The sequence below is a fragment of the Pogona vitticeps genome, chromosome 4, assembly GCF_051106095.1.
Source record: "Pogona vitticeps strain Pit_001003342236 chromosome 4, PviZW2.1, whole genome shotgun sequence".
Taxonomy (NCBI): Eukaryota; Metazoa; Chordata; class Lepidosauria; order Squamata; family Agamidae; genus Pogona; species Pogona vitticeps.
The window spans coordinates 58480139-58495032 of record NC_135786.1 but is presented as its reverse complement, the minus strand read 5'-3'; the positions used below and the strand labels follow the sequence as shown (position 1 = coordinate 58495032).

Sequence of the window (14894 nt, the reverse complement as noted above, 5' to 3'; positions counted from 1 at the left end):
GCACTGGTAAACCCACTCCTTTAATAGATCACATACATTGAAAACCCTATCAGAGGTCACCACAAATTAGATGCAGCTTGATGTAACATGGTAACAAGTAAATCAGACAGTGTTTCATTTTATTCTCTAATATTTTTTCCAGGAATAAAAAGAGGAAGAAAACAAGTTATACTTGAATCTGGCTTTTAAGCTCTAAAAAGGATAATTTGGACCTAGGAAACTGCTTGCTAATGAAATCAACCGCTGAATTTACCACCATAATCCCTGCAACAGCTTTAAGAGAGCTCATCTGAACTCTGCAGCTTAGTAAAATCTGCCTTGTCTAAAAATATTATCAAACATTGCAAGCAGCTTACTAATGAAGTGAATTACTCCTGCATGATATCAATTTTAAACTTAGAAAAGATAGCTGATAAGGAGCTGAAACACAACTTTAGAGAAAAAGACAGAATGCAACTGAAACCTCAGACATTGACCTCCTCACTATATCCTCCTCCTCTTTGTTCCTGTACTGGAATCTCCAGCAAATGTTATAGGGCAGTGGTCCCCAACCTTGGGCCTCCAGATGTTCTTGGACTTCAACTCCAAGAAATCCTGGCCAGCAGAGGTGGTGGTAAAGGCTTCTGGGAGCTGTAGTCCAAGAACATCTGGAGGCCCAAGGTTGGGGACCACTGTTATAGGGAAAATCCTCTCTCAAATATCTCAGACACCAATACCAACAGCTGCAGAATGTCTCCTGCACAGGCTGCTGTGGAATGTAGATCTACAGAAGAACTTGCCCAATTCAGGGCTCCACTAAGTAAAGTACAAAACTGCTCCTTTTTCATTATACATAAAGGTTCCATGTTTCCAAAGCCAAAAGCAATCTTTATAATGTCATCTTTTGATTGGACCTCACACTTGCTTCACTGCTGGGTATGCTTTCCTAACTGGGTGGAGCACAGTACTTAGCAGGAAAGAAAATGTTTTTAATCCTAGTACTTCAATATAATATGGGGAAAATAGTTTAGCTTTTGCCTAGAACTTTAATTCATGATGCAAAGGTAACAGTCAATGTGTCCTTTATTTTGTAGAAGTCAGGTGTAAGAATCATACTTGTACAGTTGTTCCCACCACCACCACCACAATTATTAAAACCATGCTGTTCACAATATCAAATGTTAATCAACTAAAATAATTTATATACAATATAGTTAGTACTTTGAATTTTGAATTTTTATATTCATTTCTCATAGTTTTTAAAGATATTGGCATTCAAATCTCAAATGAAATGAAATGTCTCAGTTTTTTAAACAGTACCAAGACTTACTTGTATAAGCTCAGTGGACTGGAGTACCTGGCTGCAGAACCAGGAAGCAAGGTTTCAAATCCTCTCTGTACCTTCTGGAGGAAGGCCAACTGAAATCACCTTGAGCATGTATGGCTATTGGTTATGTGCCCTGCCATCTTCGTTGTCTCCAACAAGTAATAGAGCCCCAGGATGCCATCAGAAGGAGGGACTGGTAAACCACTTCTGAGTACTTTATATTCAGGAAACACTGTCACCATTAGTTGTGAAGACTTAATGATACTTTATTAATGTTACTATTACCAAGTCTAAGTCAATGGAAATGATTTCTTGAAATACTAATAAGGGTCCACATATATTCCAGGCAATAAGGTGATGCTAGCAGTGTCTGTTTATCCCAGGCTGGCCTTGAGATTGCATACTTCCATAGATCACCATAACCACCATAATCATCTTAGACCTATAGAGCTGGAAGGGACTCTATGGATCATCTAGCCCCCGTCAAGGAGGCATTGTGGGGAATCAAACTTCCAACCTCTGGCTCTGCAGCCCCATACCTAAACCACTGGCATCCTGTAATATGAATATTTTGCTCTAAAAGCCTTAGAACACATGCACTTAAATTCTCAATCCTCTTAAGAGTCCCCTGGACTGCAAAGAGAACAAACCTATCCATTTTGAAAGAAATGAATCCTGAGTGCTCACTGGAAGGACAGATCCTGAAGCTAAGGCTCCAATACTTTGGCCATCTCATGATAAGAGAAGACTCCCTGGAAAAGACCCTGATGTTTGGAAAGTGTGAGGACAAGAGGAGAAGGGGACGACAGAGGACGAGATGGTTGGACAGTGGCATCGAAGCAACCAACATGAATTTGACCCAACTCCAGGAGGCAGTGGAAGACAGGCGGGCCTGGCGTGCTCTGGTCCATAGGGTCACGAAGAGTTGGACACAACTTAAAGACTAAACAACAACAAATAATAATCATGTGCCATAAAGTCAATTGTGACTTATAATTTTCAGGATTTCCCAGGCAGAGAATACTCAGAAATGGTTTACTAGTATTTTCTTTTGGGAGCATCCTGGGACTGTGAAGCTTGTCCAAGGACATATACGTGGACTATAGTCATAGGAGACACAGTGGGAAATCGAACTCCCTACCTCTGGCTCTGCAGTCAGATATCTAGCCCCTAACTCCCTTATTATTACCCTTCTCACTGCTTCGTTATTTTTTCAGGTAAGACCTTTTTCTTTTTCTTTTCCTTTCTTTTTAAACACCAGCTGCTATTTGTATGGTTGGCCTTCATAAGGCTAGTAAGAAACCAGAATGATTAAATAGCTCCACTTTGCTTTTTGTTGGGTTTAATTTTCTTTAAGTACATGGTTTATTTCAGTCTCCAATTAGGGGCATAGAATGGGCCATTTTGGTTTTCTTCATAGAAACCCAATGTACTGAACATGGAAATCTCAAAGAAATTACATGTAGAGTTCATGTGTTCCATTTTTTTCTTTGAAAAGTGATTTAAGTTTAAAAGTGATTTAATATACTCAGATGTATTTGTATGCTACACAGTTCTTTCTTCAGCGTATGCTTTTAAAAACAATATCTAAAAGGCTGTGAGTACTTTATTTCTTTCCCTCACTCCACACTACAGGATTACCTGTAGGGAAACACCAAGAGATTTGGGGCTTGTACATTCCTTTCAGCATTGGTAAAAGTGAATTATCAAATCAAGAGATTTGTTGTTATTGAGGTTTAATTTCCTCTGGTCAGGAGCATTAAAATATGGATCTTCCAGTTTGGTTGTTCATTTCTTCCTGAGGTAAGTAGAAGAAGGGTGAGAAGTGCCTCAGTTGGTGCAAGCCTGGGGCATACCTCTGGCTTTTCTCAGAGGATGATAATGATTTAACTATTAGATCTAATAACTGTACATAATAGTTACCATATTTGCATTTAAAAGTGTTATTGAGATGATAGTCACTGTATTTTGATTTTAACTTTCTGGACACAGTTTGGGGCTGGTATTCAATTACTGCCTCAAGCAAACTGTATGTATTACTCCTAGGTAAAAGTAATGAGACATTTTATAGCAGTGAGTAATCCATTTGAAAAAAGTGCCACTTCATTTACTTAGTAACTTTACTTTTAATTCTTCATAAAGTAACATAAATTACCTGGGCTAACTGTACTTCTTAGGAAATGGAGGATTGGGGGTTCATCCACCAAACAGACACAACCTTTTAATATAAAAGGCTCTGCCCAGTATAAAAACATCTATCTGTACAAAATGGTCATTTTTACTATTGTGTATCTCTGGTTGTAGTTTTAAGAGAAGGTTACAGACTTGGCCTACCAACAATCTTAGTGTTTTACCTCTTTGTAGCAGTGGCAGTGATGTCAGCAGCAGTAAGTAGCTGCTTCTTCTGTTTCTCCCTTGTGAAGGAGTGAATAGAACTTGGCATTTCTTGTTTGAATGGAGGTCCCATCCACATCTTAAAGGAGGAAGTTATCTCTTATTTTATAATACACTAGGGTAAGCTTATCTAAATGCTCCAGAGTATCATATGAAACAGTTGTCTTGCAATTGTCTTATTGCAAATGCATTGTGGCTGTCATAGAAGTTCCTGATGTAAAAAACTAGCATATGTAAAGGAGAATCTCTTATCCTTGCCATGCATACTAGCTTTCCATATCCTAAGGAGCTGCAGGCTTTTTCTTAAGACATATATTTAATGAACACAGGTGGTAATTCCAATGTTGCAGTTGCATAAACTAGCCAGCTACTTATTTAAATCATCATGGATTGGCGTTTTCCTCCATTGTTGTTGTTTAGTTGTTAAGTCATGTCCGACTCTTCGTGACCCCATGGACCAGAGCACACCAGGCCTACTGCCACCCGGAGTTTGGTCAAATTCATGTTGATAGCTTTGATGACACTGTCCAACAATCTTTTAATTTTGTGGCTGCTGTCACCCTCTGTAGTGATCATGGAGCCCAAGAAAGTGAAATCTGTCACTGCCTCCATATCTTCCCTTTCTATTTGGCAAGAGGTGATGGGGCCAGTGGCCATTATTTTAGTTTTTTTTATGTTGAGCTTCAGATCATTTTTTGCACTCTCCTCTTTCACCCTCATTAAGAGGTTCTTTAATTCCTCCTCACTTTCTGCCATCAGAGTGGTGTCATCTGCATATCGGAGGTTGTTGATATTTCTTCCAGCAATCGTAATTCCGGCTTGGGATTCCGCCAATCCAGCCTTTCGTATGATGTATTCTGCATATAAATTAAATAAGCAGGGAGACAATATACAGCCTTGTTGTACACCTTTCCCAATTTTGAACCAATCATTTGTTTCATATCCAGTTCTAACTGTTGCCTCCTGTCCCACGTATAGGTTTCTCAGAAGATAGATAAGGTGGTGAGGCACTCCCATTTCTTTAAGGACTTGCCATAGTTTGCTGTGGTCCACATAGTTAAAGGCTTTTTTGTAGTCAATGAAGCAGAAGTAGATGTTCTGGAACTCTCTGTTTTTTTCCACAATCCAGCGCATGTTAGCAATTGGTCTCGAGTTCCTCTGCCCCTTCAAAATCCAGCTTGTACTCCTGGGAGTTCTTGGTCCGCATACTGCTGGAGCCTACCTTGTAGGATTTGGAACATAACCTTGCTAACATGTGAAATGAGTTATTATTTAATCCACCATTTAATGAAGGGGCATTCAATTATATGAAATAAGATATTTGACCCTGTGATATGTCAAATGCTACCCCAAGCTGAAGATGCATGAAAATGTCAAAAATTAAAGCTGTCTCACAATTACCTATAGTAAAAAGATTACATATTCTTTAACGTCCCTCTGCAGGTTTGAAAAGCAGAGTGACGCAACAGTATCTCATGAGTCTTTGGCGCAGTGGTTAAACTGCTGTACTGCAGCTAAAACTGTGCTCACAACCCGGGGTTCAATCCCAAGTTGACTCAGCCTTCTATCCTTCTGAGGTTGGTAAAATGAGTACCCGGCTCACTTGGGGGGGGGGGGAAGTATGTAGCTGCATAATTAACTTGTAAACCGGCCAGAGAGTGCTTGAAGTGCTATGGGGTGGTATATAAGCAGCACGCTTTGCTATGTCAGCGTGGGAACATGATATGCTCCCACAGACTAACATGAATACCTCTTCTAAATCGACGACAGTTTCTGGCTTTGTAAGTACAAAGTTTGGCTTCAGCAAACAGCACAATCCCACTAGAATACATACTGACATAGTAATTATTATGTTGTGTCACCTCTTTTATTATTATTATGTGCTCCCAGTTGATTCTGACTTACAATGACCCTTTTCAAGGTATTTTAGGGATGCAGTACCTAGAGGTGTTTTACCATTCCCTTTTGGGCACCCTGGAACTGTGCCCTGGAACTAAGGCTACACAAGCTGGCTCTTCTCCCTTCCACAGTCAAAAACTAGCCGTTAATGTAATTTTATTATAGTCTTTCCTTCCCAGCTCACCTGGCAATGAGAAAGCATACAGATGTGTTTCAATAAGAAACATCAATGGGCCAAATATATTCTACAATCTCTCCCGTATGGCAAGTATCAGCCCATTCTCAGCTTCCTTCCTTCCTTCCTGCCCTCTGATAAGACCTGAAAGCAAGGCTTGGACCTACAAGGAAAACAGTAATCCAAGCAAATAAGTAGTACATGCATATATATGTATTTGCAAGACAACTATTGTAGGAGTTTAAAGACATCAAAATACTGAGAGAGATTTTGAATTCCTACAACAGCCTTAAAACCTGAATGAGAGGAAGTTGGCAAAAGCAACAAAGGTCCCTTATGAACCTTAATACTAACAGATTTATTATGGTATAAAGTATTGTAAACATTATCCACTTCATCAGATGCATGAAGTTTAAACCTCAACTTGAAACTCACAGTACCTTCTCATGGAGGTCTCAATAGATTTTTGGGTTGGTTCGTCTTCATAAGTTCCCAAAGCCATTCTACTCACATTACTGAGCTGCCAGAAACAGCATTCTTTTTCCAGCCTCCCACAAAATTCAAATCTAGAAATAATACTATGATCTCTCATAATTATAATAGTTTATCTTGTATTTTAGTTGTACTTCTATTCATTTTGAAGAATTAGGAAAACTACAAGAAAGGTAAAGGTTCCCCTTGACATTTAGTCCAGTCATGTCCGACTCTAGGGCGCGGTGCTCATCCCCATTTCCAAGCCATAGAGCCAGTGTTTGTCTGAAAACAGTTTCTGTGGTCACATAGCCAGCACGACAAGACACGGAACATCGTTACCTTCCCACCAAGGTGGTACCTACGTATTTATCTACTCGCATTTTACATGCTTTTGAACTGCTAGGCTGGCAAGAGCTGGGATAAGCGACAGGAGCTCACTCCATCGTGTGGATTTGATCTTACGACTGCTAGTCTTCTGACCTTGCAGCACAAAGGCTTCTGCGGTTTAACTCGCAGCGCCACCATGTCCCTCACAAGGAGCCTCAAATGCAAAAAATCTGTAAGAGTACTGGGCTGCAGTAAATTCTCAGAGCAATGCAATAGTTATAACATACATGGCATTGTGCTATCAGCTCTTCATTTCTTAAAAAATAGGAGGGCAAAGTGCACCCATGAGCTCCCAGTGTGACCTCCTATGGCCCCTGGCTTTAACCCCCCCAAAAAATGTTGCATGGCAAGCTAAGAACCTCTGAGATGTATAATTTGTCATTTTTATGTAATTTTGCATTCTGCACCTATTTTAGTAAAGAAAAAGCCCTATTTTTTTGGGGGGGGGGAAACAGAAATTAGTTTTTCATGGCACAATTTGCCATTGGGGGAAAAATCTTGGAAAATGGGCTAGATATGCATCCCTTGAAGGTCCAGGAAAGGACAAAAATGGCCCCCTTGGGCATTGCTCACTCCTGCCTCAGGAGAACTAAAGGGAAGTTCTTTAAAAGGAGGAGTTTGTAATATATGAAGACTGATTAAAAGTCTATTGTCATAGTTCAGTTTGGCAGCATTTCACAACTAAAAGTGGCACAAATTCCATAAAAATGGAACTCAAGAATAAGCTGTCCCACTTTACCACTCCTCAATCAGGATACTACCCAAATGTCAAGACTGACCTAGAAACAACCAAGCCCTTTCTCCTCATCTCCAGAAAACATGAGGCAACGCAATGTCAGCCTTGAGCCTCTTTGCCATGGCAATATTACAACACTGCTGCAAGGTATCCAGCAAGAAAGACGCTAGTCTGCCTTTGCCCGGGGGCTAGATGGAGAACCAGGCCAATACTTCACAGTAGCACACTTCCACTGAGGGGATGGTAATTCACACTTTTGCTTCCATAGAAATTAAACACTGTAGCATGCACTGGTATGACCTATTCTTTTCATTTATATTCTCATATTCATTCTGACACTTCTACACTTCATCAGAACATAGCTGCAATTTGTTCAAGAAGAAAAGTTTAGGACAAAGCAGAAGTAAATGCCAGATTAAGCTGGGCCCATATATACCAATACTGTATTTCTAAGTAATAACAGGTATTTTTCTCTCTCCTTAAATTCAATAATTGAAATGAAACATGAAGAATTAAAAAAACTAGAAACTACAACACAGAAACTGAGTGCTACTAACAATCTCTGTTCTAAGTGATTACTGCCATCACTCATGATTAATTGTTCAACGGAAAACACCATTTATCCAGAACAATTTCCTCCCAGAAGGTTCAACCTGCTTTCTATATTTTTTTAAGTTTAGAGGCTTTTAAATTGGAATTGTTTTAATTCAATTATTGTGAAGCTGGTACCTCATTTAATATTTAGGCACAAAAGGGAAAATAACTTCACATCAGTTTTATTGATACTAATCATAAAAAAATAAAATTCCTTAGCCTGGAACTGCAGAAATTAGCTAGTAGGTAACCTTTATGCAATCTCCCATTAAATAGGCAGAGAACTGTGTTCAGCCATCTTTAAACTCAATATTAAAAACCTTCTGTGGAGAAGTCAATTGAATTTCTTCCTTAGTTCCATATTAGAAGCCCTTGTATTGCAATGGTACTGGTAATAACACAAAGGTAATTAAATGGAGGGGGGCGTGTTAGGGAGATTGCTAAAGGATGACATCCTTCTTTCCCATTCCTAACTGTAGCCAGGTCAGTACGTGACTGTGTATGAATGGATGAAATTGTCTAGACCAGTAGTCCCCAACCTTTTCTGAACCACGGACCAGTTGGGGGGGGGACAGGATACCCTGACACTCACGGATGGGCACAGCATTTGCCTCCAATGACACATCCGGACATTTTTCTAGTTCCTTCACTGTTGCCCTTCCAAGTCTTAGTTTTTTTCTGATTTCTTGGCTGCAGTCTTCATTTGGATTAATGGCTGAACCAAGGTACAGTGGTGCCTCGACTTACGACCATAATCCATTCCAGAAGATGGATGTAGCTTGAAATGGTCATAAGTCCAAGCACCATTTCCCATAGGAACGCACTGAAATGCAATTAAGCTGTTCCAGCTGAAGAAAAAATCACACACACACACACACACACACACACACACACACACACACACACACACACACACACACACACACACACACACACACACACACACACACACACACACACACACACACACATATCACTGCAAGACTCATTGGAAACATGATTTCAGCCAAGGGGTGGGGGGAAGAAAAGCAATCAAGCATGTAAGACCCATTAGAAATGCACAGAAAACAAATGAAACAGATTGGAAATGCACAGAGAACAAAGGGGGCAGGTTGGAAATGCAAAGAAAACAAAGGAAAAAGCAAGGGAAGCATGCAGGACCCATCGGAAATGGGGGGAAAACCCCAAAACCAACCAAACCCCCCAAGGCCCATTGGAAATGGGGGGAAGCCAAAAACAAACAACCCCCCCAAGACCCATCAGAAATGGGGAAACCCCTGTGATAAGCGAGACAAGAGCATAGAGGCTCTCGTCGGAGTGCCGTCCCCATGTAAGACCTCCAGAGAGGTGCAGACTACTCCACCGCCACCCCCCCCGGCAGAAAGATACACCAGGGGATAGACACCTGGGAGCTGGAAACAAGTCTGCAGGATCTGACGGTGGCAACTCAAACGGGAAATGAGGAAAGGGGGAGGTCCATGGCGGAGGCGGGAATGGGGATTATAAATAGGGACCACAACAACATACCAGGAGGCTGGGAACTCATCTGGGTGGAAGACTCTTGGACAGGGAAATGTGAAAAGTTTAGGGTGCCTCGGGAGGAGGCAGATTACCGCCGCAGACGAGGTCTACCACAACATCCATCGTACTGGGGCGAATCCAAGGTTCGGGAGTGGAGGCAACGTCTGAGGGAGGAGAAAGAAGCGGAAGCCTGAGAAGCCGAGGCTCGTTGAGCATGGCGAGTGGAGGAAGCCCGAAGGATGATGCACCTCCAGGACTGTGGGGACACATTATGGGAGAAGGAGACCCGATATGGGGAGTCGACGGGGGCGATGAGACGTTACCGCTACTAAGAGAGAGAAGTACTGATGAAGTTCCCAACCAGAACCCGTTTGTCCCGGGACCATGGGAAGTTAAGTCCCTGAACCTGTTTGATACAGACTTATGGTTGCCGCTGCAAAGCCCATTGGTATCGCAGGAGAAGTTACAAACCGAGCCATTAAGAGATGTTACACGATTGGTGAAAAAATGAATACAAGTTTGAATGTTGGATTAAAAACAACTCCTGGTTTATTTGAGCAAAAGTTGGAGGCTAATAGCAAACCCTCACACACACCCCAAAAACAACCAAACCCACCAAGACCCATCGGAAATAGGGGGAACCCAACAAACAAACAAACCCCCCAAGACCCATCGGAAATGGGGAAAAACATTCCTGAAAGGAACAAAAAAACCCCAAGACCCATCGGAAATGGGAAAAAACACCAAACAAACAAACAAACCCCCCAGACCCATTACAGCATAGAAACATAACCCCCCAGCTCAAAACCACGCTGCAAAAACACCCAGAACAATTTTTAAAAAGCAGAAAACAGCACCTTACCTTACAAGGCAGCCTGCAGCCTCCATGCAAACACACACACACACACACACACACACACACACACACACACACACACACACACACACACACACACACACACACACACACACACACACACACACACACACACACACACACACACACACACACACACACAAAAAATCAAAAGTCCCAAGCCTCCTCCAACACACATTCTCTAACTGCTGGGGCAAAAGAGCTACAAAGAAGCAGCCTCGTTGCCACCTACAGTTAAAAATCTGAACTTCCCGCCTTTTCCGAACTTCCCGCCTTTTCCCCCTGCTTTTTCTATTCATAAATGAAAGCTCCGGTCGCAAGTAAAAGCAAAATTTTGCACCCGGAGCTGGTTGTAACTCAAAATGGTCGTAAGTTTGTAAGTCGACGCACCACTGAAATCTCTAAGCACGTCAGTTTCTTCACTGATAGCATTACCCTTCCCAAATATGACCTGCCAGATTATAAAAAGAAGGAGAATCTATAGCATGGAAGGTCAGAAAGAATGAGGGTACACCATGGAAACTGACAGCCCAACAATAATGTCAAGTCTTTGAAAGGTAATTAATCTAAACATCTTAAACTGCCAATTGTAGAAGAGAATCACAAGAGCCCAACTAGTACTAAAAGAAGGTACAGCTCCACACCCCTATACAACTATAAATAAATAAACTATGATCTACAGATGACAGATAATCTGTTGCCTAAAGACAGCAATTTAAATAGCTATTTACTGAAGCAATTCTTAAGTCAGAGCTTTGATCCAATTAGTTCAGCATTACTAATGGGCATGTAATAACAAAAAATAATTTTAAAAGGCACCTACATTATTTTTGACAGAGATATTTCCTAGTCCCACCAGAAGATACAGGGATGTATTCCTTTTGCATGCAAAGCATAAGCAATGACAGAACAGAATAACCACATCTCAGTGTTATACTGGTATATATGATTTTGGTTCACATAGCAGATTTTGGTTCATATTGTGAACCAAGATCTACTATATGATGGGGGATAAGGTTAATAGTTTTACAAGCCAGTGCCTTCTTTTACCTCGTCATTAACCTTTTCCTTAAAGACTAAAACTCTGTCCTTGAGCACTTATAACATGGACATGCATTTATGCCAGTTATAATAGATGTTGAATATACTGACTGTGGAAAAGAGCCATTAAGGGCCTGGGGCAGAGAAGAAATGATATCATCCATATGATACAGAACTTTAATTTGAGTATTCCTCAAGTAGAACATCTGAAGCAAAAATTACAGTGCCAGAACCAAGAGCAACTAAGGCAACAACAGCAGTTCCCTGTTCCTGCAACCTTGATAGGCTCAGACAGGAGTAATTTACTGGCAGTTGTGAAGTTGCTACATGGCAACTCATGCTCTGCATACAGTTACTAGGAGAACTGCCAGAGGATAATGTCATTGATAGGATGGTTGCACAGTTATTCTGGGAGTTACTGTTTTGTTACTGCACTTCCACTTTCAATAAAGAATTTCAAGGAATTCTTTCTTCTTTTAACTCTGGTTCTGTTAATACTCAAGTAAGTTTTAGGATATTGACAACCCTGAGCCAATAACTTTAAGCAGAATTATGTAAGATCATATTTGTCCATGCCTAACAGCCTAACATTAGAGTTTTACAAACACCAGTGGTCAAAGGTGAATTGTTTCTACAACTAACCTTTTTTTAATGCCAAACACTACACACCAGAAGGAAGGGTTACAGTGTAAAGAACTATGAATATTTTTAAAACAGCAGGAGTGATGACTCTATGTGAAAGTTTTCATAATCCAGAACTGGATTCCTAAAAGCCTTGGTGTGATTCACCAGTGGCACCACTACTGTATATCCCTGTCAGTTCTGTTGTTACTGCTGCTGTTTGCTGCTGTTAAACCAGCATACACATACAGAGCTGTCTGCACCCTTAGCTAACCAAATTCTAAACTAATTCCAATCATGTTTAGGCTATCTTTAATTTAATGTGAACCACGTCCAAATCTTCAGACTATTAAGATATACCAGTTTCAAATTAACTTTCCTGAAAGGACAGCGTCTGAAAACAAACCTATATACAAAGAAGCTCAGGGCTTTAATATACACCATAATTTTTACTTTGGGTAGATGCTCACTGTTTTGTTCCTGAAGCGGTGGAGAGCATAAATCAAGAACAGACAATGGGACTGAAGGTGATGGAATGTGAAGAAATTTGTACTGCTTAACATAACACAGATAAGTAGACTAGGGTTTTAAATGATGTAGCAATAAGTAAACCATATTCTGTCAAATGTGATATGGGCAGAATAAAGAAACGCAAGTTACTGGCAACTAAAAAACTGTCACCTCAAAGAGCCAGAAAACCTTCTTTCCAGAATTCCAAAGTTGGGCCCCAGTACAAATTAGCATACTAATTAACGTGCTAATGTTAAGTGCACTGATGCATGGACAGTAATTGCCTAGGCTCTTAAATGAGAACCAGCCAACTTATTTTAAAATGGGGGAGGGGACAAAATAAATTGATCTATTTGCTATGAAACAGCTAGATGTTTATCTACAAATTGTAGAACAGGTGACAAAAGTTTGCTGAGTACTAAAAGATCATAAATACAAAGAAAAGCATGCTTAACTATTAAAAGGTCACAATTCATCCACAATGGTGAAACCTTTAAGAATGTACTAAAGCAGGGGTTACCAACCCCCAGTCCGCAGCCTGGTGCCGGTCTGTGCCATGGCTGGACTGGGCCACAGAGACAGATCTCCAGCCCCCCCCCCCCACATGCACTCCATCCATCCACCCACCCCACCCACATGCACGGCCTGCCACCCACCCACACAGGCGCCCCTCCGACCCGTGAGCACCCCCCCTCTGTAAGTGTGCTCCACCCCTTCGTGCATGTGCGCAAGTGCACCCCTCCCCTCCGCCTCTACATGCAAGCATGCCTCCCCGCGAGCCCGGGGGGTGTCCCCCCGTGCACAGACCCCACTCTCCCAAATGGTCCACGACTCAGAAAAGGTTGGGAGCCACTGTACTAAAGGGCATGCATCAAATGGACAATTCTCATCCATCATACTTAACAAGCATACTTAACAAAACAATTTCTTCCTCTTGCCCACTTTGGCAAAGAGGTACAAAAAATGGGAGGTGGACGTTTTTCATCACAGTGAAATATATAAGATGCTTCCCCACTTGCTTTAGCTCTGTGCTACTTTCAAATGTAGCAGAACACAGGATTTTTTAAAAAAAATTACAATGTCTGCCAATGATATTCTTCGTATTATACTACTTCTAAATTTTAAAGCCTCTCTTGCTTTACATCTCACTATCCTTTGCAACAAGTCAATGAAACTATTATTGCAAGTGTTCAAATATTAAAAGAATACGCTAACACATAAAAACCTTATTCTGTTCACTCAAAAACTTTCATTTGCTGAACTCCATTAAACAATGAAAGGTGAAAATCTGAAGCTATGAAATGTTCAGGCACCATTTCCAATCAGAGAAACAAGGTTAAAGTTAAATAACATTAAGCCTACATGCACATGTGCAACAGTTTAGACATACTGTAATACTTCGATTTCTGCAGGACAAGAATGCATAAACATTCAGTAGCTGAGAAAAGCCTTCTTTGGGGGCTTAAACTTTGGATGGCTTTGACAGTCAAACAAGAGTTTGCTGTCACCATGACTGGGATCTCCTCATCAGTCTTGACTTCCTGATGCATCTTTAAACCGCAAAACAAAGGCACTAGAAAATATAAGCACCTATGACAACTATTCTGAAACTAGCAAGGGTAGCAGGTACAGTGATAATGCAAAAGGACATTGCAAGACATGTAATAATGGACTCAAATTATAGAAAACCAGATCTTGTTTAAATAACAGGAGCAACTTCCTGTTAGAGCAGTACTGTAGGACAATGGAACCAATTACTGTATCTTGGGAGATGGTAAGCACTCCTACACTGGAGGCATTCAAGAGAAAGGTAGATAACCATCAGATATACTTTGATTTGGATTGGCATTATAGGCTCCTTTCAGCTCCATTATTCTATAATTCTATAATTACTATACAACACTTCCAGAATGGACGCAGAACACTACAGTACTTTGGTTTTCTGCTTGCATTCCCCCCCCCCCCACACACACAAAGGCTTCCATGCATGTTTGGGGTAGAGATTATTTCTCTCTTTCATAACTCTTGGACTCAGAAACCTTGGATTTGTCTAATTTAACAGAGGCCTAGCAGATGATGGGGAATGCCATGGAAGGGTGGAGAGAAGAATGATTGCGGAATCCTGCTTTTTATCTTTGCTCTCTTACATTCTTATGCAGCAAGATAACAATGACATTTTTCACATGGAAACTGATGAAAGACAAAATACCTACATATTGCTCCAGGTTAAAGTGCACTAAAGCAAGGAAATACAAGGAGGCAAGTAGGTAACACTCCCATGACGAAGCAATATTTTTCTCTCTTTAGAGCACAAAGTACACTAAGTACTTGTACTTAAGATAGCTTGGATGAAGAAAGG

At 40.9% G+C, this 14894-nt stretch overlaps 1 protein-coding gene across 3 annotated transcripts in view; it reads right to left on the bottom strand.

Annotated features, from left to right (window-relative positions):
* AHCYL1 (adenosylhomocysteinase like 1) overlaps nt 1-14894 on the bottom strand; it is a 71358-nt gene that overhangs the window by 31757 nt on the left and 24707 nt on the right. Inside the window, exon 1 of one of the 3 annotated variants that reach the window (XM_078392771.1) lies at nt 9493-9650. The exons of the other annotated variants lie outside the window; for them this stretch is intronic. The gene's annotated coding sequence lies outside the window, so the exon portion shown is untranslated. Of the gene's footprint in view, nt 1-9492; nt 9651-14894 lie in introns of those variants that run through there. 3 annotated transcript variants of the gene reach the window in all.